The sequence below is a fragment of the Littorina saxatilis genome, linkage group LG15, assembly GCF_037325665.1.
Source record: "Littorina saxatilis isolate snail1 linkage group LG15, US_GU_Lsax_2.0, whole genome shotgun sequence".
NCBI classification, from domain to species: domain Eukaryota; kingdom Metazoa; phylum Mollusca; class Gastropoda; order Littorinimorpha; family Littorinidae; genus Littorina; species Littorina saxatilis.
In genome coordinates, this window is record NC_090259.1 from 30806518 (window position 1) to 30833017 (window position 26500).

Genomic DNA, 26500 nt, shown 5'->3' on the forward strand with positions numbered 1-26500 from the left:
AACCGCCATCACAGCCCGACAAGGGACCCATGACGGCATCACGGCCCTTTTAACGGCTTCCTTACTGTAGCACAGCTGTGTACCTCGCGGCCCATTCATAGCCATACTGCTATTCCTTTTATTTACACAACCACACTTACACTATCGCCACGACAGTCATCGAATCCACATCACTTGCCTCACGATGTTGCTAAACTTCTTCCTATATGGGTCAGATCCTGTCTTTCACACCAGGATTCTGTCTAACTACTACATCCAGAGTCTGACCACGCAGGCTGATTGAAACAGTACCTGCCACAGGTGGCTAGACCTCACCTGTCTCTACAAACCCTATGAGTAATCCCTGACAACAACTCTCCACGCGTACGACGCAATCTCCTACATCCTCATCAGGGACCAACACTCAGGCTGTTGACCAACACCTGCTACAGATCGCTCAAGCGACATCTGCTTCCGTTGCTCCTATGAAAGCGCTAAGAAAACCGCGAAGAGACAGGAACCTTCTTCCACAGGAACTTAACACAACACCTCCAACAGGCCACATAATGCCTTCATCACGAACATATCTTAGCCGAGCGCGGTAGCCTATGCACATTTGAGTGTCGTCCAGCCGTCACTCGCTTTGGTCGTCCTGTTTTACTCCCCGAGTTGTACCTATTTGCCTCCTTTCTCGCAAGAACTTCTGAGTGACTTTCTTCCCCGTTCTGGTGCTATCGTCTCGTGAGTCTCCCTCTTCGGCATCAACGTTTTCCCAGCCTGTTACTCCCTGACTCTTTCCCGATGTGCTATTTTCTCGACTCTCTCTACCTCCCTTGGACTTGCATCCTTCTGTGGTATCTGTCTTACCTCTTCTGGACATCTTTGAGGCAACTCCTCCTTGTCCTCAATCATCCTTTTCACCTGCGATATATGCAGCCTCTTCCGTGCTCCTGTCTCCAATGATTCCAACAACAGAGGTGACCCATCCTCCTGGATCTGCTCCACTACCCTGTACTTCTCCGTCTTCCAAGCATCTTGGATTTTGTTTCTACCGGAGGGTGATCCCTGATCAGCACTATATCCCCTGTCGTCGGTCGAGTTCCTCTCACCTTGGCGTCATGTCGCCTCTTCCTGTGTGTGGCCGCTGTTCCAAGATTCTGTCTTGTCAACCTGTGTATCTCTGCCAGCTTCTCTCGATGGTGCGTCACCCATTCCACACTTGAGTCCGCTTGCTCTTCCCTGCCCAACAGAAAATCCACTGGCAGCCACGGTTTTTGTCCAAACACAGCAGTTCATACGGTGAAAACCCTGTCGACGAATGTGGAGTCACATTGTAGGTGTACACCAACTCTGGGAGGTACCCTGTCCATTTCTTCTTCTGCTTGGTTCCCAATGTCCTCAGTAGGTCATGCATAGTCCGATTAAACCTTTCACACTGCGCATTGCCCTGGGGATGATAGGGTGTCGTCCGGGACTTCCGAACCTGGTACATGTCACAAAGAGCCTTTATCACCTCTCCTTCAAAGTTCCTCCCTTGATCCGAATGTAGCCGTGCTGGTATCCCATACTTCTGGAACCATTCTGTCACCAATATTCGCGCCACAGTGGTAGCCTTCTGGTCCTTGGTCGCCACGGCTACAGTGAACTTGGTGAATACATCCGTGATCACGAGTACATCCTCTTTTCCATCGGACGACTTCTCCAAGTGGTGAAATCCATGGCCACCACCTCCAAAGGTCGCGTGGCCAACAAGTGTCCCATTGGTGTCACCACGCTCGGCATCACGCGTTTCGAAAAGTTGCAGGCGCTCACACGACTTCACCCACTTCTGAACATCGGCGAACATTCCCGGCCAATAACATCTTTCTTGCAGCAGTCGTGTACAACGTTCTATACCCTGATGTCCGGTCTGATGTATAGACTCGAACACAGTCTTCCGTAAACAAACTGGTAGCACCAACTGCCTTACTTCCTCGTGAGTGGTAGGGTGCTGAATCACTCAATACAACAGTCCATCCACTAGTCGAAACCTGTCCCACTGTCTACACAAAGTGATAAACGCACGACTCTTGCCTAACAAATCGTCATGCGTAGGCTTGCCGTCCTCACTGGTAGGATCAAACGTCAACAGTGGTCCCAATTCTGAGTCTTGTCTTTGTGCTTCTGTAGGCTCTCCTTGGACAAAGATGGTAAAGAACGTAGTGCTTCACCCTTCACCTGGTCTTGCGCCCAGTTCACTCCTTCAGGTAGCTGTTCCCCTGCTGTGGAGGTCTCCACTCTGATCCCACACACCCTCGTTTGTTCCATGCGTTCAGCGATCGCGCTCAAATCCAGCTGTTCTGCTTTCCGAACTATGGGCAGGGCTGCGTCCCACAAATTCTTCCTCTTCTATCCCATCTTCTGCTGGCATGGGGCACCTGGACAACTCATCTGCGTTCACGTTTGAACGTCCTGACCTGTACTTGATAACGAAGTCAAACAACGCAAGCTGCGCCGCCCAACGCTGTTCTGTTGCTCCAAGTTTTGCCTTGTCAAGGTGACTCAACGGATTGTTGTCCGTGAATGCCACGAAAGTTGCTCCCAACAAATACCCTCGAAACTTCTCGGTGACAGCCCATTTCAATGCCAGAAGTTCCAACTTCATCGAGCTATAGTTTGTCATGTTCTTCTCTGGTGGTCTCAAGGTTCTGCTGGCGTAAGCTATGACTCTCTTCTTCCCGTCCTGTTCCTGCGACAGGACTGCACCCAATCCTTTGAGACTTGCATCCGTTTCTAGGATAAATGGTAAGTTGTAGTCTGCAAAACCAAGCACCGGCGCCGTCGTCAGCGCTTCCTTGAGAGCCTCAAACGCCTGCTGACACTCATCCGTCCAAGTCTTTCCCAAAGGGGTCTTCTTCCCTCCATGTTTATGCTGCGCCTTGCCGTACAGTTCTCCCACAGCACCGTGTAGTGGCCCTGCCAACTGAGCGAAACCTTTCACAAAACGTCGATAGTAGGAACAGAACCCCAGAAACGAACGCAACTCTCGCAACGTGGTAGGCTTCGGCCACTTCTTCACCGCGTCAATTTTCTTCGCGTCTGTTGCCACACCCTCCGCCGACACGGTGTACCCCAAGTACTCAACTGATCTCTGGCAAAACTTGCACTTCTTTGGTTCAACTTTAGACCCAGTTCACGCAGTCGTGTCAAAACCTTCCTCAGTCTCTCCAAGTGTTCCGAGAATGTTGTGCTGTACACCAAGATGTCATCCAAATACACCAACAGGATCTGGAACAGCATGTCATGCATCGATGAGTTCATGAGTCTCTGAAACGTGGCCGGGGCCGAGGCCAGACCAAAAGGCATTCTCTTATATTCGTAGAGACCAAAAGGCGTAATGAAAGCCGTCTTGTGCTGATCACGCTCGTCCATAGCCACCTGGTGGTACCCTGAAGCTAAGTCCAAACTGGTAAAATACTTGGCTCCTTGCAACGCATCCAAAGACTCCTCGATCCGTGGTATAGGATGCTTGTCCTTCTTGGTTTTCTTGTTTACTTCACGGAAATCCACACAGAGACGTAAATCTCCTCTGAGTGCGCCCGGTGCCGGTTTCTTTCTCACTAACACTATCGGCGATGCGTATTCACTGCTGCTCTCCTGGATGATCCCTTTCTCCAACAAATCTTGTATATGACTTTTGACTTCCTCCATTTGAGTCGGCGGTATTCTGCGAAACGTTTGCGCTGTCGGTATGTTGTCATCCAACACACGATGTTTCACTCTATCAGTATACCCTAAACTCATGTCATCTTGTGTCAGACTACCCGAAAACTCTTGAAACAGTGACTGCAACTGCACAAACTCCTCATCGCTACAGTCCACATCTTCCCTGTTGACCAACCCAGACGTACTTGTTGCTTCTGATGCTTTACTGGCCGATACTGCAGCACAGTGTACAACCAATCCCTCTGAGGAGTCCTCCACCTGTACTTCCTGTCGTACTTCATGAGCAACCTTCTGCAAAGATCCCACTGGAGTCTTTCCTTGCAAGAACAAATCTTCCTCCCCTATGTTGAACAACGGAACCTGCCATGGTCCCTTTCCCTTCACCACCGTACACGGAATCATAAATCCGCTGTTGGTAACCAACGGTTCTATGATTATCTCCTCATCATCCCGAACTTCTTGACTCCCCGTCACCATGACTGAAACTATCGACCTCGCCGCTGCGTGTACCCCGCACTTCGGTAGTCGAACTCTTCCCAGACAACTTCTCTTACCGCCCTTTGGGTACTCCAAACCCTTCGGTAAATCTTTTGCCCTCTCTATCACATTTGTCCCCAGCACAAGGTCTGGCTCACCTTTCTTCGAGGACTCGATTGCACTCACTAGCACACCACATTTCTGGAGAACCTGTTCACCCACCTTGATATCCAAGAGCACGTATCCCAAGTCCCATTCGCTGCAACCAATTGAATGAACTGCGTATTTCGAACCAAACTCTTGGTCGCGAAATATTTCTCGAACCATCTTTTGCTCATGATAGTCACCTGTGACCCTGTGTCCACAGACACTCTAATCTGGTACCATCTACCTCCACAAAGACCATAGTCTTCTCACCTACCATCCGTGAAACCAAGGTGGAGTCTCCTTTCTTACCATCCGACGTACGACTCTCTACGCGGACGGTTGGTCGTTTAACGGACCTTCCCCTTGTGTCGCCACACCAGGGCCAGTTTCATAAGCCAGAAACACAGTCGACCAACTGCAGTTGTCCGAGAGAACCACAGTAATCCGACGTTATCGGGTTTCACGAACAAAATTTCAGTCGGCCGACTGCGGGTCGTCTCACCGGAAGTCGGCCAAACACGGTGATGCTCTCCCCCCAACACTGTGTTCGGCTTACTGCGGTAAACCGAAAATAAATGTAATTATCCGCACAGTCAATGGCAGAATGCTCACAATTTTTTGGATTGTGAGCCAAACCTTGTGATTGTTCTTCGAAATGTATCTATCATGACGCAGTAATCCAGGAACAAGTCAGGGTTATGTCTTGAAGACGTCACATTATGGCGTAAGAGGGTTAGACGTCACGCGAAGGAATTACTGAAAGTCTCGGTCATTGTTATTTTGAGCGGGCCGAGACCTTGTTTTTTTCTTTGAAATCGGCCATTTCCACGTGCGAATGAGCAAAACAGAAGTGGTAATGTTGCTAAATTTACCCTCGACTCGGCCACGGATTACTGTACAGTCGGTCGACTGCGGTTGTCCGCGGGTGACGGTGATTCGCTCATGAAACGCGCTTTTCGGTGACCCGGCGATCAACCACAGTCCATCGACTGGAGTCGATCGACTGTCAGTCGGTTCACTGCTTCTTATGAAACTCCCCTGGACACCTTCGCCACACATGCCCTGCAGAATTGCACTTAGCACAAACTGGCTTTCCATCTGAGTGTACTGAAACCTAACCGGCTTCCATCTGGAGTATACTGAAACCTCGTTGACCTGGGTCCTCGCCTAAATGTCTGTCTGAATGTCGACGAGAACCTGGACTGTCCACCTCCCTCGTCCACCGCCGCATCTTCCTTGAAACGTTTGTCCTGCGCAACCAACCCTTCAACTCTTCCAGATCCCTGGTCATTTTGTGCATCTGTTGCCTAACAGCCTCTATGCCTGTTTCGGTAGTCCTCCCACTAACACTACACTGTGCCCAATCTGCCCTGTGACACACTTCTCTTCTGACGCCACTTTCAACCCTTCTTTGACTCCGGTGATCAACTTGTCTAGATCCTCTTTCCAATCGTCCTACTCTCTACCTCCCCGAGTTTGCTTTTACTGTGCGACTAGTGGCTCTATTCTTTGGCAATCCTGACTCTATTGTCTCCTCCCAATCAATGGCTAAACGCCTTAGCGTGCGGAAGGACTGACTCTGCTGTTGCGACTGCCTTTTCAGATCTAAAACTAGACCCTTGTCTCTCACCCCTTCAATGAAATGATCGCACAGTAAACTCTTCTCGAGAAACCTCTCTGCCACTTGTTTCTTGCTTCTTTACAAGTCTCTCGAACTTCTCATGCAAATCAGTTGCAAACTCTCTCACCGTTTCTCTGGGTAACTGTTCCCTTTCTGAGAATTCTTTCAAAAGAGTAGACAGAGACCGATTATCGCCATAGGCTTCGTTCAACACCTCAAATACATCCTCTGCGCCAAACATCTCCTGCCCCCGTTCTTTACTTCACGTCTGGCATCACCCTCAACGTAAGACAGAACCACCTGCAGTCCTTCCTTCGATCCCAAATCCCTTTGTGCTAGCATTGCCCTCATCTCCATGACGAACTCCTCTACATCGTACCCCGCTCTTACAGACTCTTTTCCTTTGAATGACTTTATCTTTGGGGATGGGTACACTGCTACTGGCACTCTAGCCGATGTTCCTCTACTTGCTTCCAGGTTCGCCATGGTAGACTCATTTGCCACCCTATCTTGGCGTTCGTTTTAGCCACAAATTGTGCTAACTCTACCCCGGACAGTCCCATTCTAATCCCTAACCTCTCGTAGTGATCAGCCGCCCCAGCATCTGTACTTCTTCCCTTCTTGTATACCCTCCACTTGGTGTCTGAAGATACGAAGCACCCTCACCCTCCCTCAAAGACTCATTCAGCAGCTCCTCATTAAGTCATCATCACTAGGATGTAGTATCTCTCTTCTCTCTTTCCTGTCCGTCATGTTGATTAACCTTATTCCTGCAATCTACACAAAAGATCTTTCCCCAGCACGACACTAGCTTTTATATCAGTACTGTCCTGTTTCACCAGCAACTTCACATCCTGTAAGGTTACTTGTTTAAATGTAAGCGTGACGTGACATTCGCACATGAAAGTGATCCTACTGGTGTTCTCCCGAACTACCATTAGCTCTGAGCTTTCTGATACAATTCCGGAGAGGATCTCGCAAGTTCGGAATAAATGAAAACGGTGATTTATCGTCACAGACGCAGTCGAAAACGTGACCTTCAACGTTTACCAATTCGGTTGACATCTATTTTATTCCGTCAAAACAGTTCCGAGGTTCGCAACTCCTTTCATTCACTTTCACACAATTCGCAAAGTCAAGGTCACAACACAAGTACACAAAACAGTATTGACACAGGTCTTGCGTCGCGCCGCAGTCCAAGTTCCTCTTCCTTCTCTCGTCCAGCCGATCAGATGTCGTTGCCGCGTCGTTGCCGTTGCTCTCGTCGTTCGATTCTAGTCCTATCCTAAGGGGTTCTCTCACATAAATATCCACACACCACAAAACACAAACAATGTTCCAATTGGTCCAAGCTCGCCAAGTTCACATATACTCCACATGGTGGTCCCGTCGGATGGTGCCAATAAGACCTTACACGGTCAAATAACAGCCCAAATATGCCCAACAAAGGTCACAATGGGTCAAATAAGACCGAAGTAAAAATCTAAGATAAACAAGGAGGTGCCAATCATTATTGAGTTAGCCCCGTTCTCTCCGTACGAACTATGCCCGGGAGAGGATTTCCTACGTCCTCTTGCGAGACTTGCACGGATCGAACTTGTCAACTTCCACTCTCTCCCTCAAATATGTGATAAAAATACAAGAAGAGTGGTTGGAACTAGTTTTGAACTCCCAATATTTACTTGGGGGAGCTCTAACCCAAGGCCTGCCGTGGGCTCGTGTCTCGAGACCCCGTTGAAGGATAAGACAAGAACCAAAAGACTTGGCCATTGAAACTAATTAATAATATAAAAATAATTTCACAAAACAGAACAAACGTAGAAACAATTACAACATAAACTCGCGTCTGCTTTCACCACCACGACACACAATAAATGTTGTCACTTTGTACTTTATTTCTTAATATAATGGCAGCTAATACCATACGTACAGACAAGACGAGTTCTCGAGGATTGGTGGGCTTCAGCCTGAGCGTACAATATCTCTGTCAGGCGACAAAAGGGTTAATCCCATGCTAGATCATTCTTATACATCTACAGGGCACTCACTGACCCCAATACTAGCAGATCACACAACCATCCTTTTTATCAAAAATTCAATACACTGTCCTCTTCACAATGCCACTATTACAACACCCCTACCATGGACAAGTGTCATCACAACTTCCGTTAAAGTTTGGATTACACTATATGGGGAGAGCACACTTGACGTTCACAACAGTCACAAATAATGATTACCGAGAGAACCCCGTAAGACAATAAAACTAGATCTAAAATAAAAATAAAAAAAATAAAACCTAAAACTGAACCTAAACCTAAACCTAAAACTAAAACCTAAAACTGAAACCTGAACCTAAAACAAAATCTGAATCTAAAACCTGAATCTAAAACCCCTTAGGAAAGAGTAGTCTACAAACGACGTCTGCTCCTGTAAACACAAAAGCACACGACCCAGGGTACATTACTGCCTGTTTCACAGTGGGTATGTACATCAAGGTATTACAACCTCTTACCTGCTGTCTCTGTGTTTGGAACATATTTTTCTTCACTCCTTTCACTAAGTTTAAATGGCGATTTTATCATCAAATCTTCACAATGTCTGTCGTAATTCTTTCAATGCAACTCATTAACAAGCTAACACTACATTAATAACACATTAATGCCATCTTGTTCTTTCACTGAATTCAACTATAAGCAAAGGAAAGGATGTACGAACCTCTTCTCATGCCTTTTCTCTCGGTCACGCTACCTCTGGCCGAACATGAAAACCGCGGCATCCTCCTCCATCTGCAATTATTACGGAACTATCAATAGCGACTAATTAACGATTTTAATTTCCTGTCGTATCCAAGATGTTGTCATCTCAGATTACTGACTGACTTCACTATGAAATTAATACTTTTCCCGGAAATCTACCACAATTTATGTTTTATCATAGTACACTTTCTTCTAATACTGTGTACAACACGTTTAACAACATAGTCTCGGCTGTCACATCACGCTTCCACTTCAACTCTTAATCAACCCTGTGACGTCACCTCGTCATAAATAGACTGTCTTTCACAACTCAACTAAAAGTTCAATTTTCTGATCAATCGTTTTCAAAACCATTCCTTATAACTACCAACATAATATTCTCCCAAAATATCATCCTATTTTACCAATATACCTGTGATTAATCATCAATTTTCATCAAAAATATGATTTGCACCGGCGCCATCCACAAACAGGCTTTTCGCACAACAAGCACCACTTCAAATCCAACAAATTTTCATCCTTAATCTCACCATCGATCATACAAATATAAAATCAAAATTACCTCCACGTCTGGCATCACAATCTACCACATTAGATCACCGGATGCTGCCAAGAATCTCTATTTCTTTCCCGATTCTTTTCTCAATACTACGCAGCATGTCTTCTCGACTTCGGCAGTCAGGCGGAAAAGGAACATCTTCGCGCGCGTCTCCAATCACATGACCCAAAAATACTCTCCTACCAAAACCTAAATCCTTCAGTACTCGTGATTCAAATCACTTTCCAACTCACAAATCCTTTGTGAACTCATACCCTGTCAATCCAAATAAAATCTTAATAACACAAAAAGTATTTTGTTGTCAAAAAACATAATTGCAACAAATCTACATTTTAACCTCAACAACGCAAAGGGAAACAAACCCGCGGTCCAATCCCTTTTTTTGAGTCACTTGAGAAAAAGTGACTCTATGTAATCGGGCAGTGTTAGTCTGTCCGGCCGGCCGTCCCGCCGGCCGGCCGTCCGGCCGGCCGCCGTCCGTAGACACCACCTTAACGTTGGGACTTTCTCGGAAACTATCAAAGCGATCGGCTCATATTTTGTTTAGTCGTGACCTCCAATGACCTCTACACTTTAACGATGGTTTTGTTGACCTTTGACCTTTTTCAAGGTCACAGGTCAGCGTCAAAGGAAAAATTAGTCTTGATATGATATGTCTCCCCAACGTACAATGTCAGTTAATACCAATACACCTCGTTGTATCCAACTTTCAAAAAATAAAATGTTGCCACTATACGTTATGCATGCATTATTCCATAATAAAGTCGGCCCGACTGTCCCACGATCGTAGTGGTTATTATCCAGCCAATATTTTAATACTGCTTTCCAAAAGTGTGATTTCACTAGGTCTAACCCTTTAAATCTTGCACTGTTTACATTCGATAAGAAACATTCAAAATGCTTTCCAAAACGCAAATACATCATCTTTGGAGTGAAACTCCAATTATCATTTTCATTTGATGTAGTCAGTTGTGAAACCCATTGTAATAAAAAAGAAATTTGCATTTGCCTAATATCGATAATTTTTAAACCACTTTTTTCAATTTCAAAACATAAAACGCTTCTTTTCACCTTTTCAAAGGCCTTCCGATTACAATCTATTTTTCGCCACAAAAATCTAAGCAATAACGTATTCGCTTCATTCAAAACACAGTCAGGTGATACAAACGCTTGCATAATATACACAAATTGTGAAATTGGTCACCCTCTTGAAAGGTCGGTCGATCAAAGGCATCTTCTGCAACAGCACTTTCGGGACCCTTCCTCGAGGTATGGTTTTCTGGCAAATATCGCACGATTGGCAGAATCGAGTCACATCTGCATGCAGTCCTGGCCAGTAAAACGCAGCCTGGATTCTGTCCGATGTCTTCTTGACACCCAGGTGACCTCCCATAATAGAGTCGTGGGCCACCTCCATCACCTGGCGCCTAAGTGGTTGAGGCACCATAACTTGATGTAATGGCTTCCCTCCGTTGACTCTCGCGTGCTGGAACACTCTGTACAGGATCTTGGCCTTCACCCCAAAGTGCACAGTGTCTTCGCCCTTAGTCATCTCCTTGACAGGACGACTCCTATACTTTGTTAACGTCGAATCAGCTTCCTGTAGCTGAATCAGCCGATCCCTGTCCACGACAGCAGTTGCAGAACTGTTGGTGACCCTAAGCGGCGTAGTTGTTTTGTCCTTCTTCGCCTGGGCTCTGGTCGTCACAGCGCCTACAACCTGCGGCTGGTCGCGGCGATGCACAGTGGCTCTGTCATCTCGTAACAGTTCGCCGATATCTTCATTCGCTAATGGCAGTGGGTCTTCCTCCTCAGCAGCAGGCTGAGCTGAGCCCATTCTCCATTCGAAATCAGGGTCATCAGGACGTCTCGCACCCCCAATGTTCCCAATTAATAGATCGTACATGGGCTTCTTCAACTTCTCCGGTGAAGTATGGAGTATCGATCTGGATCTTTGCCACTGCCTTCACGCATTTGCTGTCAGCCATGAGCGTCCACTTGAAGTCACCAGTGAACTTCTCTGTTGGCACCAGATCCTCTTTGACGATGACCCCATTGCAGCCCGAATCTCTGAGAACAGTCACTTCCTGCTTCTCAACAAATCCCTTCGACACGGGCATATTCGACACTGACACTGCTGCGCTGGCGACGACAGAGATTGACTTGCCATTGGCGAGTAGAAGCTGGCCATCAGATATACATTCTTCCACGTCCGATGGTGTAGCCACTTGCTCGGCAGCCCTTGGAAGTATGACGCTGCTCGCACATACTTGTTGGTTCGAGCCACTCGTTTGCCTCTTGTTGTCGTAATATCTCCGTCGATGTTCTTGCGCTTTGTCATTGTCATGTCCGTTCTTTTTTTTGGGGGGACAGTTGGCGACTCGGTGGCCCTTGGCCTTGCAATGGAAGCACGTTATGTTCTGCCCTTCATTGGATGATGGTGCGGACTCCGTTTGTCCCTTGACAGGTTGGTTTCCCTGGTTTCCGCTCTTCTGGAAAGGTTTCGTTGACTTTGACGTCCCCAGGGTCCTTCCACGAGCAATGAGATAACGCTCAGCAGCATCAGTAATGTCCTTCAAACCCCGCAGTTTTTCCTCTTCCAAGCGGGTCGCCAGGTCCTTCGGGCAGGCATTAAGGAATTGCTCCTTCACGATCAAGTCCCGCAGACTCTCGTATGACTGCTCTTCACCTGATAACGCCACCCACTTCTGCAGGTATGACGACAGGCACTCCACAAACTGGCTCGGTGTCTCTCCAGACAATGGCTGGCATTCGCGGAAGCGTTGACGGTAGCCCCTTTCAGTGAAGTTGCAGCAACGCAACAGAGCTTCCTTCAGTACATCATAGTCTCTGGCGTCATCGTTTGAGAGTCTAGTGTAGACCTCAAGTGCTGCCCCAGTCAAATGTGCGCTGAGTTGAATCGCCCAGTCGTCGCGCTGCCATCTAGCACTCTCAGCGAACCTCTCGAATCTTGCAATGTAGCAGTCGATCTGGTCCTTCCTGTCAGCGAATGCTGGAAGTTTCGGTGCCCTGTGTAGCATTTGCTGCTGGTTATCTCTTTGGCGTGGTGCCTCGTGCTCATTTTGAATACGCACCATTTCTGTCTGGAGCTCTAAGCACTTCGTCTCCATTTCTATCTGGAGCTCTAAGCGTTACAGCTTCATTTGCCTTTCTTCACGCTGTGCTTCTCTTTCTTCACGCTGTGCTTCTCTTTCCTCACGCTGTGCTATCAGTCGTTCCTGGGACTTGACGAACTCCGTCAGCTGCTTGCCTTTCAGTCCCAGTTCAACTCCTTTTGCCCAGAACTCAGCCATTCTGGTCCTTTTCTGGTGCGTTCGTCTGTATTCTTTCACAGCCCCGAACGTAGACGAATGTGCTCTTCTAAAATAACAGTCTCTACTACACCTCCGATGCTTCTCTCGTCGCTGGTCACCCTCGTAGACGCAGGTTGCCACCCTCCTCGTCTAACGTGACGGCGCACTCCACTCACGATACGTACACGACGTACCTCAGTCGTAGTTCGTAGTATTAATGCTTTAGCTCCGCGACGAAGTCCTCGTCCAAACGGCAGCTAACCTCTGTAATCCCGATACACTCCGGCGTCGCTCACGACCGAGCTGCGGCGATTACCAAACTCTTCACACAGTCACACCGAATCCACGGTCCTGTAGTCCCAATACTGATCGCTCAGGATACACCCGATTGATGGCTACCTCCTGTGACTGTCTTGACACTGGTCTTTGTTGCTGGAAAACCCTTGGCGTTAAACGTAGATCTCGGCTTTGGCCCCCAATTGTTACACGGCACTTGAGATTGACGAAGTTCTCAAATGTCGTATAGTTGTGTTCTTTTATTCTACGTGGCCCGTCTTCACAGCAGCAGAAAAAAACTCGTCAGATTGAGTACGAGGATTTATTTAGCATTCCATACATACAACTGCACATCGTAGCAGAACTCAAAGTAGAAGCTTTTTAACATACAAATCGCGCTGGTCTATATAGTAAATACTCAATCTCGAGAATATTCCAGACCGAACATGATACAACTAAAATTAGATGAACTGTCCATGGACTAGAATAGTGACATTCTCTGTGACGTACATCAAAAGTGCCAACCCACTTAATCCGAGCGAGCGCCACGAACCCACGACTCAAAACAACGTGGCAAACAACTTGTTTTGACAGGACTAGAAAGTTCACCCGCATTCCCGTCCAAACATATATATTGTGTTTACAAAATATAATATCGGTACTTTCCTACAAAGTACAAATAAGTCAACTACATGCAACACACAAAACTGAACCAAAGTTCAGCAACAGCAGCGTTTCCTAACACAATCATTTTCTGATTACAGACACCGCCAGGCTTTTTCTAGGTGAAACAATCTCAGATCTGGCCAGGCTTGTATATGGGTTAAGATCCTCCCTCCACATAAACGTGGACGGACAGGTATGAATCGGAAGCCACGTTGTGGCAAAGAAAATGAACTGACAGCTTATGAGACAGGCATTGTTAAAACACAAAAGAATTCTTTCATCATCAAGACAAAGTAAGAACAGTTCAAAGTTTTAAAAGTTTGTAGTAGGGAGACTAGATGTAGGCCAAGCCAGGTAGGTGACTGAGTTGATTGGTGCGTGCAAGATGCAGCTCTTTTCATTTAATGACGGGGAAGTAGGCTACTGTAAACCACGCAAATTTCCCCTTTCTGCTATGCTAGTCTATTGGGATTTCGAATATTTTATAGTGTTTGTCACTGTGCCTTGTAGTTATTGCGTGCATAAATATCATCGCTACAGTTTCTTTGAAGTCAACCGGCACTCGGTTTGTGTTACTATCAGTCATTTGTTGTATTTTAGATACAGACGTACACAATAACATGTTAGTGTAGATCTGGAGCCGCTTTGAAACCGCAAACGACTCAAAAGGTCATGTATGCGTACAGTGGGGCACACACAGCCCCGATGGCTCGGGGGTTAAATAAACCACGAGAACTGGTTTGTGGTTTACGCGTGCTAAAAAGCCCTTCAAGTGATCTGTAAGTGTCATTTGATGTTGTTTAATGCTATTGCGAGTGTGTTCGATCAGGTTAGTATTGCTGTTTTAGTTAGAATATGTCATCGTTTTGTAAACCTCCTGTGAGGCGGAGTGAGCCTTTAAAAATAACCAAATTCATAATTTTAGAACAACGAATGTTGGTAACATAAGCGGATGATAACAGTTATCAAAAATAAGAGTAACATTACTGTAATTAAAAAGAATGTCACTTTGACGTTGCCTTAATAGGTACATGTTAAGCCCGTTATAAACCAGGTAAAATATTGCCAAACACAATTTGTCTAACCAACAGCAATGAGATTGCTTTAGATTTTAAGGATTCTAAAACATAATCTGGATGGGTTTGTGGAGAATGTTGATATCTAAATCCTCGACATGTCTCACCATTTGCTAATTTAAAGTATGCTATGTTATCCATTATTTCTATCATTTGCTGCACTATGCCACTTAGTATTCGTGTATTTGATGAATATAAATGGCTAGATATTCCTTTGTCTGTTTTGCTTGTTTGTAGAATTCTTTTTTGTGCTATCGTCGTCGTCGTCGTTGTTGTTGGTGGTGTTGTTGTTGTTGCTGTTGTTGTTGTTGTTGTTGTTGTTGTAGATGCATCCTGACCTCAGGTCAAAATAAGTTCAGCTCATTCTATCCCTGACAGGATGCCTTGGTTTTCCTTGTCTGGCGAGAAAATCGATGTTTTACATATTTAGATCTGTTCGTAATATGTGATGGATATAAGCAGATTCGCGATCGTCGATAATGATTTTTCATGGTGTTGTATAATTGTTAAATTACAAAGGAATTGATATGTGGGACAGTTTCAAGCGAGCTATTTTTCGCGGCTGTATTTACTGTGCAAACAACTCTAAGTATGGCAAACATGTCACGTGATAATCAACCGTTTGGTATTCGGCGCTCGCTGGAGCAGACGATTTTTTCTGTAGTGATGCAACCATATATTACGGTCTCCTTCCGGCAGCAGTCCCAAAATGTCGACTTGTTTTGACCTTAGAACGATGTCTTTATCATAACTGTGAAGAACAGAACGGAGATCACTGTCGAAGTCGGCCAATCTGCCATCCTTTTCGTCTCGCGAACACTGCTCGCAAACATATGGGAGATAACTCTGTATTCTTGTTTTGATAGATTCGCGTGGGACTTTAGCGTCCGATCAGAGAGACAACTGGCGATAGGCGTGGAGCGATGATTATCAGAATTATGGTTGTAGATGTTGTTGTTATTATTGTTGTTGTTGCTGCTGCTACTACTGATGATGTGTTGTTGCTGCTGCTGCGGCTGGTGTTTTAGTTGTTGTTGTTGTTGTTGTTGTTTATTTGTCTGTTGTTCTTCTTTTTCTTCTTCTTCTTCTTCTTCTTCTTCTTCTTCTTCTTCTTCTTCTTCTTCTTCTTCTTCTTCTTCTTCTTGCTGGAAGCTTACCAAAGCCGTTATCTTTTGAACGACAGATAGTGGGATGACAGCCGTATATCCTCTTTTACTTAGAACTTCATTGAAAACATGTTCACAAACCAAATGGGTTCTCCTGTTGGAACAAATACAACCATTTCCGCCTCTTACCAGGCGGAGAAGCTAACACAACACCTTCCCATGTAGGGCAGATGGGTGTGTTTGTGTGTGTGTGTGGCCATGTACCCCTGTCTCGTTTAGTTAACTCCTCACATTTGTAGACATTTTCATTTAATTTCATTTACTCTATTATCCCAATCTTGGGAAATTCGGGTCGGTTCCTCCCAGTGGAAAGCTAGCAGCAACAAGAGTGGCGCTACTCAGGCGTGTGCGTGTTTAGGTGTAATCAGCCACCTGCACTTATGGCAGAATGACCGAGGTCTGTTACGTGCCACTGTGGTGACACAGGGGTGGGACATGGATACCGTCTGAGTCTCCACATAAAGTTGACACGTGTCCGTACCTGCATTAGGTTCAGTCCTGAGAATTGACAAGAATGTATTCAGCGGATCAACAGGCACTTTAAATGTACGTTTATATAACGAATCAATATCTACATTCGAATGCGTAAAATAGGTACATTTCAATGTTCTAACCCTGAACAAGTTTCTAAATAGTTTCTAATACAAAAGCAGATGGATTTTTCAGTTTGTTCTGTTACAGAATTTCTCACGAGCTATGGTCTCACGCACTCTCTTCACCTGTGAACACCCAGTTGAAAGTGTGTGAAATTCGATTTTACTAATCAATTCACCGTTCTAATTTTACACCTCGATCTATATATCATCAGATCTTTGTTTGCAGTACAACTGTAAGCTATTTCGGAAGAATATATATAGCACATAGAAATACCAATACGTCTTGAAGACACACGTACATGATTACAAACTTGATGTTCAATTGCCCAACTGCCACCACGCGTTCGAGAGCAGCAGTGTAGGCCTATGTGTTGCAGACCTAATGGACAGTATAGCATCTTAATAATATTGCAGATCTTTTTGCTGAAATGGAACCTTTGGTGTTCAACTGAAAAGTATGCAGAGAGTTTAACCAAACCCAAACAAAAGAATAAAGTGAGAAGGAACTTTGTGTGCAATGTAATGTCCGAGCTTTAGATTTGCTGTTGGAGGAAGAACCTTTTGTAGCCTACGTTCATAGCAAGCCAGCTTAAACAATCTCTTTATGTTGTAGACCAGATTTCGGGTCTCGGTGTACAATAAAACAACAGTTTAGGTTGATACATTTGTAATTGACAGTTGTAAAGCCATCCAGTCCTTTTTCGTGGATTTGTAAATTACTCAAGACATATACGATCGAATTGAAAGGACAACATTTTGCAATAGACATGACAGTGGCGGCAACCTTCGTTGTGTTACTGATTACATTTGCCGAAACACAACTGTCTCTGGCAACGAGCGACAAAACAACTCGTTCTGTCACGTACAATATTTGCCCCAAAGAACGTTTCCTAAAAACGCAACAACAAGGACACATAACTGCTCTCTCTCACCTGGAATGCACTGCTGCATGTTCTACACAAGACGACTGCACAGGTGTCAACATCTGCCCAGGTGAGGAAGCAGGACAGGTGAGATGTACACTGACGCGGGAGGTGGTACCTGGATTATGTGACGGTCTGACTGGTGCCACCTCGCCTCACTGCTTTCATATTCAGAAGGTTAGTTTTTACATTTAGTCAAGTTTTGACTAAATGTTTTAACATAGAGGGGGAATCGAGACGAGGGTCGTGGTGTGTGTGTGTGTGTGTGTGTGTGTGTGTGTGTGTGTGTGTGTGTGTGTGTGTGTGTGTGTGTCTGTCTGTCTGTCTGTCTGTCTGTGCGTGTGTGTGTGTAGAGCGATTCAGACCAAACTACTGGACCGATCTTTATGAAATTTGACATGAGAGTTCCTGGGTATGATATCCCCGGATATTTTTTTCGATAAATACTTTTGATGACGTCATATCCGGCTTTTTGTAAAAGTTGAGGCGGCACTGTCACACCCTCATTTTTCAATCAAATTGATTGAAATTTGTGTAAAGCAATCTTCGACGAAGGCCGGACTTCGGTATTGCATTTCAGCTTGGTGGCTTAAAAATTAATTGATCACTTTGGTCATTAAAAATCTGAAAATTGTAATATTTTTTTTATATATATAAAACGATCCCAATTTACGTTCATCTTATTCTACATCATTTTGTGATTCCAAAAACCAGTGATGTACATTTTTCTGGCATCCTTTAGGACAATTGTCCTGAAGACTGAAAATCAATAGGACACAGTGTCCTGAGATTGCAATTTCAATAGGACAAGAACACGACTCGTAAAACCGCATTTAAAAAGATTTTTCAGTTTAAATTCTTCCACCTTCCGTGACTGTCATGACTAGATACTCAAAGGATTGAATCACATTTCAAAGTTATTTGAACAGTTGTCGGGTTTTTTCACTGCCCATCTGTCGACAATGTTTTTCAGGTAGGCATCTGACCGTTCTGCGGGTCCCTCAAGTTTTACTTTCAGGATCATGTCCTGGGTTTTGACACACAATCGGTTTCTTCGAGCACAACGTTTTTTCTGGATATTATGACGAAAAGTAATGCCTTGCGCATGTGCGAACATGCACGGGTGGTTCCCATTGGTTTAAACGATTTATTGCTGAGCCAATGAATGCACTCGAGGCACCATATGGGTTCGGTTTTCTTTTTTTTCTTCTTGATCCAACTTGAGGATAAATTAATTCAAAGAATCAGATCCCATATGGTGCCTCGTTCACTCAACAAACTGGTCACACGCAGTGCATACTTTCGCTTGGCAAAACCGAAACCAGCTTTCCTCACGCAGTGTTTACTTTCGCTTGGCAAAACCGAAACAAGCTTTCCTCTTGAAAATTGAACAGTCCGCATGTCCGCTTTATTGTCAAAAACGATCGGACCCTTGACCACTTCTTCTGTAGGTTAATCGGACCTGTGTCCTGCTGGGGTTAAAGCTATAGGTCCTGGGGAAATTGGATCGGTCAGAGACCGGAGACCGACTAAAATGTACATCACTGCAACAAACATATAAATATGTTATATTTGGGTTAAAAACAAGCTCTGAAAATTAAAAATATAAAAATTATGATCAAAATTAAATTTCCGAAATCGATTTAAAAACAATTTCATCTTATTCCTTGTCGATTCCTGATTCATGTTTGGATTAAAAACACGCTCAGAAAGTTAAAACGAAGAGAGGTACAGAAAAGCGTGCTATGCAGCAGAGCGAAACCACTACCGCGCTGAACAGGCTCGTCAGTTTCACTCCGTTATGCACAAGCGGCGGACTACGGTCATTGTGAAAAAATGCAGTGCGTTCAGTTTTATTCTGTGAGTTCCACAGCTTGACTAAATGTAGTAATTTCGCCTTACGCCACTTGTTTTTCGTTCTTTTTTTGTGTGTTCGAGTAATATAATTACTTTCTATTTCCTATCGTATATTTAAATGTTATATAACACATAAACCGTACGTTTCACGTAATGTTTACACATCATCCATGATTCTTTTAGATGCCAAACGGTTACCATCCAAAAGATAGATAAACAATAAAATACATTTGACCACAAACCCTTTTATTAAAATGCATACTCCCTGAGGTCATTTGAGAATAAGTTATAACTAGCGCCGACAATTTCAAAAATAGTATATCAAATACTATTCTTAACGTGCAATATATAGTTTTATTTATGTTATCTCTGTTTTTGATTGCAGGGCCGGACTAGGCTAAGAGGAGGGGGGGGGGGGTTGCCAGTGGTGGTCTTGGGGAATGTTCCCCCTGGCGGGGTCAAGGGGCAGAGCCCCTTGTGGGGGTCAGGGGGCAAAGCTGTTGGGTAGGTCATATTCTGAGATAGGAAAATGGTCGCTCCTTGCATGAAACGGCATAAAATAAACAATAATAAAAAATGTTTTAAATAAGTGAGGTACATGTTTAGGCTACGGGGGGGGGGGGGGTGTGCAACCCCCATAACCCCCCCCCCCTCCCCCCGGTTGTCCGGCCCAGGATTGGTTTCTTTAAAATTCCACTCGTGCAAACAACACGAGTGTACGTGGGAGTTTCAGCCCACTAACGAAGAAGAAGAAGAAGAAGAAGAAGAAGAAGGTTTCTTTAGTTACCTGCTGCGCTTCAAAGAATGTTCTTATCGACTTCAAATAAATCTGATTTATATAAGTGCACGAGAAGGAAGAAGAATGTGATTAATATTTGACATATTCTGACTCACAAACTGAGTAGTATCATGCTTTTTTGAAGTAAAGTGGGCTTTTTACAATCATTTGTTATAGCCTCTTCTCTGGCCACTATTACACGCACAGATTTCTAAAATCGGTTATGAATGTTTCAGTATTTATGTTTTGCTGAATTTCTGTCGAAACTTATTCTCTCTAATTAGGCATTACAATAAACTGAAGAGAGAACAACCACAGTTCCTGCAATATGGAAGATAGCTAATGTAATTCCGATATATAAAAAAGGTGAAAAGGAATTATGTTCAAATTACCGACCAATATCACTTCTTAGCTGTGTAGGTAAAGTTATGGAAAGGTGTGTACAATGTCACGTGTTTGCTTATTTGAAGGAGTATAACCTGTTGACACCAGTTCAGTCCGGTTTTATTCCATGTGATTCAACTGTATATCAACTCATTTGTTTGTATAATGATATATGCAAAGCTTTTGATGATAAGATAACATCACAGGCGATTTTCTTTGACGTGTCAAAAGCTTTCGACAGAGTTTGGCACAAGGGTTTGATGAAAAAGTTATACGCTATTGGCATAAGGGGACAGTTGTATTTTTGGTTTGAGAATTATTTGAGGGAAAGAAAACAATGTGTTGTGGTAAAAGGTTGTAAGTCACAGTTTTTGCCGGTTTCTGCGGGTGTTCCCCAAGGGTCAGTATTAGGACCTCTCCTCTTTTTGGTTTATATAAACGACATTGTTGATAATATTGAATCAGTGATTAAACTATTTGCAGATGATACCAGCATGTATTTAAGCCTCGATGACCCTTTCCGTAGAACTGAAATACTTAATTCTGATTTAGGTAAGATTGCAAATTGGGCCATTAAATGGAAAGTGAAATTTAATCAGTCGAAAACAGAGTTAATATCCTTTTCCGGTCAACGATGTATACAGTAATTTCCCCTTGCTTTTGGCGATGTAGCCCTCATAGAAAAAGAAAGTCATAAACATTTAGGTGTTATTTTTCAAGATAATTGTAAATGGGCCTTACACATACAGTCTATTGTGGCAACTTGTCGAGTACTTGTGGCTTGTTTAAAATCTTATAAATATAGGCTCAGTCGAAGATCCCTAGAAGCAATGTATAAATCCTTTATTTTACCTCATTTTGATTATTGCGATGTTGTGTGGGTCAAAGAGGCTTTCAGATGAGCTGGAGAAGTTGCAACTCGAATCCATTAGAATTATTGTTGGTGCTGTTAAAGGCACTTCACACGAAAAATTGTATACAGAATCTGGCTTTATACCACTTACAGAGCGAAGACGTCGTCACAAATTAATGCTATATTATAAAATGGTCCACGGCAATGTACCAAATTACCTCAACGTTTTATTGCCACCTCTTGTTTCTGACCTAAATCCCTACCACCACAGACGCCCACTAGAGCGTAAGACTCCCCAGTGTAAATCAGATTTGTACAAGTCATCTTTTATTCCTTCTGCAACTAGTCTCTGGAATAAGTTGCCTGAAAATATACAATGTGATTCTGTTGGTCTGTTCAAGCGACATTTCACAGCTTTTGATATTTCAATTCCACCATATTACTATTCCCCAAATCGCAAAACTGAAGTTTTGCATTGCAGGCTAAGATTTGGAATGAGTGATTTACAATATGATATGTTTAATCGCCACCTAGTAAACAACCCGGAATGTTCTTGTGGTTATTTTGCTGAAACTGTTCTTCACTATTTGTTATCATGTCCCCTGTTTAATGATGCAAGAACCGCAACAATCGGTACATTAGCTCCAGAATTTGTTAATATTGACACACTCCTGACAGGTGATTCAAACATTTCCATATTTGAAAATAGTGCTATTTTTGTTGTTGTCCAAAGCTATATTGAGAAATCAAACCGCTTTGGGACACCTTAGTTCGATGTTGTTTTGTTTTGTTGTTTTTTAAATATATTACTTGGGGCCCATCTACTTTTTGATATTTTGTTGTGTCTTTCGTTCTCGTTTTGTATTTGTTTTCGTTTTCGGTATTGACACAGATTGTGTTCGATAATTCAAACTAAGTTTTCCTTGTTGTTTTTCTCCTTTTTTTTTCTTTTCTCTTTTTTCAAAAATGTGTCGCATTGATCATATTCCGCCATGAAATTTCAGGCATGTTTATGTGAGCACTTATCATAAGTTTTAAACTTGTTGTGCTCCTTCTTAATGATGTTGTTATATTATCATGTGTCTGTTTACGAATAAAATACTGTTTAAAAAAAAAAGAGAGAACAACTACCAGGTACAAAAGGAAACTTCTTTATTAGAAATAAGAAACAACGGACGTTTAAATCAGGACAAAGCAAAACATTCACACACACAAACTCGACCTGACGGCCTCAAACAAGAGAAACAACAGAATTTTTTTTAAAGCAAGAAAACAAGCTAGTTATCAGCATTAAACAAAAAAGTGGTCCGTATTCTCTTAATTATGCAGGAAGTTCGCAAACAAACAAAGACATGAGCAAAGAATATACAAACGACTGATCAACAAACAAATAAACTAACAATCATGGAAATAACTTGGTGTGGAAGACTAGCAAAGTGCTTTCTGCAATACAAACACGGAGGAGAAAATGAAATGTTCCTCTAATTGAATTGCATATTATGATGTGGTATGGTGATGACTTGCATTCTTATATCGGATGAGTTAGATTTTTTTTTTTTGCTTTGCTATTTGCGTGGATCTATGGTTGGTTAAGGTGCGCCTGTTGGCCCAGATCCTTCGACTTCAGCCCTTAGGTTTCTTTCAGGGTTACCCCGCCCTTAGTTCCTGGCTCAAAAACCTAACCCTGGGAACACATGGGGAAATTCTTACTGGGGGGGTCCCATCCCACCCCGGGGCTAAAGCTTTTAATGCGGTTCTTACTCACATGGTGTAACCGTCATCGGACACGTAGGGCATTGTATAGGGTAGTCAGTGCCATCTTCCAACCCACCCCGTCCTGGTAGAGACACCGCTAGTTGATCCGGGACTGCTTATTCTATATTCGCAGCTGGGTTAGATATGACATGCATTAGTAATGTTGTATACTCCATTATATTGTATTGTTCTAGTTTGTTTTAGAGTCTTGTACGGTAATGTATCGTATTTCACAAAGTGTCATATTGTTTTGCTTTAAATTCGAACATAACATTACCTATTCTGTTTTCTATAGAAAGCACCTCTGTGGTGTCGTAACGACGGAACACTCAACGGAACCAAATGTGTCTGCCCCATACAGTACAGTGGTTTAGCCTGTGAGCGGTTTGTGAGAGGTAACGTTGTGTGTGCAGTGTGTGTGTTTGTGTTTGTGTGTGAGTGTGTGTGTGTGTGTGTGTGTGCGTGCGTGCATGTATGTGTGTTTGTGTGTGTATATGTGTGTGTGTGTGTGTTTGTGTGTGTGCGTGTGTGTGTGTGTGTATTTAATTTCAAACTGCTTGGATAACATTTATAAAGAGTTCATCCTTCGTCCTAGTTCTGACTATTATCAAGGCATTCCTGCCTTAACCTATTGCTAATTGGCACAATTTTCTTCAGCGTAAAAATGTCACAACTGTAAAAATAGTTTGCACACAGCTGAAACTAAATCCTCTTTCTTTTGTGTTCATTTGAATGTCTTCTTTGTTTAACAACGAAATTATTTAGCATAAATCACCACATACATTTTTCTGTCATTATTAGGTAAACTGTTGGTACTCAACTGTTGTTGCCTAGTGACCAGGCTAGTAACAAGAATACTTGGCCACCTGACACTCTTTCAATCTGTGATCGTCAATGACATCTGTTTGATCATTCTTTTTTTGACAGATTGCTCCGAAGCCTTTGACAACGGGCATGCTGGTGAAGGCGAGGGAGAACTAGAAATTCAGCCCATCGAAGCTCCTGCTTCTTTCAAGGTAAAGTATTCACTAAAACATATTTAAAATGCCACAGAAGGACAGAAGTACATGTATTCAGAAACACCGCTATCATCCTTTTATTGTCACTGTTAGCCTAATAACAGCAGTTGTTAATATTGCAGCCGACGACGATGACGACGACGACGACGACGATGATGATGATGATGATGATGATGATGATGATGATGATGATGATGATGATGATGACGATGACGATGATGATGACGAATAATGATGATGATGATGACGACGACGACGACGACGACGATATTGATGATGATAGTGACGACGATGACGATTACGACGACGACGACGACGACGATGATGATGATGATGCTGATGCTGATGCTGATGCTGATGCTGATGCTGATGATGATTTTGATTTCTTTCAGGTCCGATGCCAATACTCGTGGGGTGGCGCAACAGCCTTACTTCTGCATTCAACCATATCCAGCTTCAATCAAGATTTCCCAATTCTGAAAGCCGGCATTGGTAACAATCCCATGGTTATCGACTACTTCGTCGGACTAGACACCCTGCACCACTTCACGTCGCAAGCGTCTTACGAGTTGAATTTCAATACAAACAAAAACAATAACCTGTATGACAACTTTACTGTTGGACCTGAGACATCGTCTTATGCAATTTCATTCGATGGCTTCAGGCCAACCAGTGTCTACGGCGATGGGTTTTCTGTTTCCCCACCACTGAAATTCAGCGCCAACGGACATGACACTAACGGATGCTATGCTGCTAAGGGCGTGCCAGGCTGGTATGGAGCAAATTGCACGGGGTATCCGACATTCACGAACGGCAATTTTGACTGGCCGGATGGTAATGGTGGTGTGGTATCGGTTTCAGCCCTGATCGTTAAGTTTGTAAGAACGTCTCCATACTACGACGATTAAGACTATAGGATGAACCCACCGACGGGTCTACGCTGAAACTGTAGTTGTTTTCTTTAAAGGCACACTGAGCCTCCCGTAAACCATCACATATACTGTCAGGCCTTTACACACAGTACAGACACCCTTCTATTTGAACATTCACTGCTTAAGAACATCCTAGGTGCCCTCCGTAAAGAGCGAGCAATTTTCAAAGAATTTATTTGTGCGTGGTTTATCTTACCCCTGAGCCATCGTGAATCCGTGTGATCCAGTTTCCCTTTTTCACAATGTAGTCGTCAGTTAGTAATTTGAATGCGACTCGATGTGAGCTTATCTGCAATAGCACGTTATTATGTACCTCTGACTATGCACGAAACAAACGGCTGTGGTTCACAAGAACTATAGCGATGGCTTTTGATTGTTCAGAGGAACTGGCGATAGGCATAAACCGTCGTCTGCTACGAGATCGAACCACGACCTTGCGTGATCCTGCTTCCGGGCTTTTCTTTTTTCAAACTTCGAATTGTACTGATCTTGTCTTGCTGAAAAAATAATTATTTTATTTAAGAATGTTTGTGTAAGAAGCTGTCAATTTATTATTTAGATTTTAAAAGTTAGGTCTAGCGCCAAAACGCACCATGGTCCGATTGTCTCTAAGACAATCCGCACAAATATTTCTTTAAAAATTGCTCGCTCTTTACGTAGGGCACCTGTGATGTTCCCGTTTTGGTGAGCGTTCAAATGGAAGGGTGTTTGTACTGTGTGTAAAAGCCTGACAGCATCTGTGATGGTTTACGGTAGGCTTACTGTGCCTTTAAGCGATAGAAGGGGAAGGGTCCTTACTATGGACTGGCTCCTAATAAGGACCACCTCCTGTTCTAAGAAACTAACAGTGCCACAGCAATCAAAACATGCAGTTTCCGTCGCCACATTTACCCTCTCTGGGTATAACTTGTACGTGACAAAACAGTAGCCATTACCTACAAAACCGTTTTGAATTTTCACTTGTTAACACTTCTCTCAGCGTTCACTCAAAATCCTTACTATACAGAGAAACAGGCGTTAGACTCGACGGTAAGAACAGTACATGTTTTTCAATTGTTATCACACACACGACATATTCATTTTGAGCATAACTCATCATTGGCATTTGATTGTGAATGGAATTTTTGTTGATACGGCATAGAGACAACATCACGCTGTGCACGTGCACGTTATTTTTGTCTCGGCACTTGGCACTTGCAGTCACAGTGGAAGCTTTCAATGTTCGTGATTAGAATGTATGAAGTTGTTTAAATGATTAGAAGATTTACAACGAAATATGTCTTTGAGAAAGGAAGATAAGTTATTTTATAAATCCTAACAATTTGCTGTAAAGATAGACATTTGTAAGGAGTGCAATGGAGTTTTTTTGGTTTTTTTTAAACGTAAACACGGGTTAAAAGTCGAGCAGTGAACCGAAACACGCGGTTATGGTATGTGCAAACTATATAAAGCGAATTTAGCAGCTCTAAAGGCATCTAATGTATGGTTAATCATGACAACACATTTGTTTGTATTAAGCTAAAGAAAAGGTAGGCATTGTTTTTAAGAGACCTTGGTTTATTCTAAAACGTAATCCAATGTATTTTACATACGTGACAAAGACTCTTCATTGATATAACTTGTTCAGACTTTATGGGTCCTACATTGTCTCTTGATTGCAA

At 43.5% G+C, this 26500-nt stretch overlaps 1 protein-coding gene across 1 annotated transcript in view; it reads left to right on the top strand.

The window, feature by feature from the left end:
* Positions 1–26500, top strand: part of LOC138947983 (uncharacterized) — a 627639-nt gene that overhangs the window by 177147 nt on the left and 423992 nt on the right. The gene's annotated exons all lie outside the window — the stretch shown is intronic.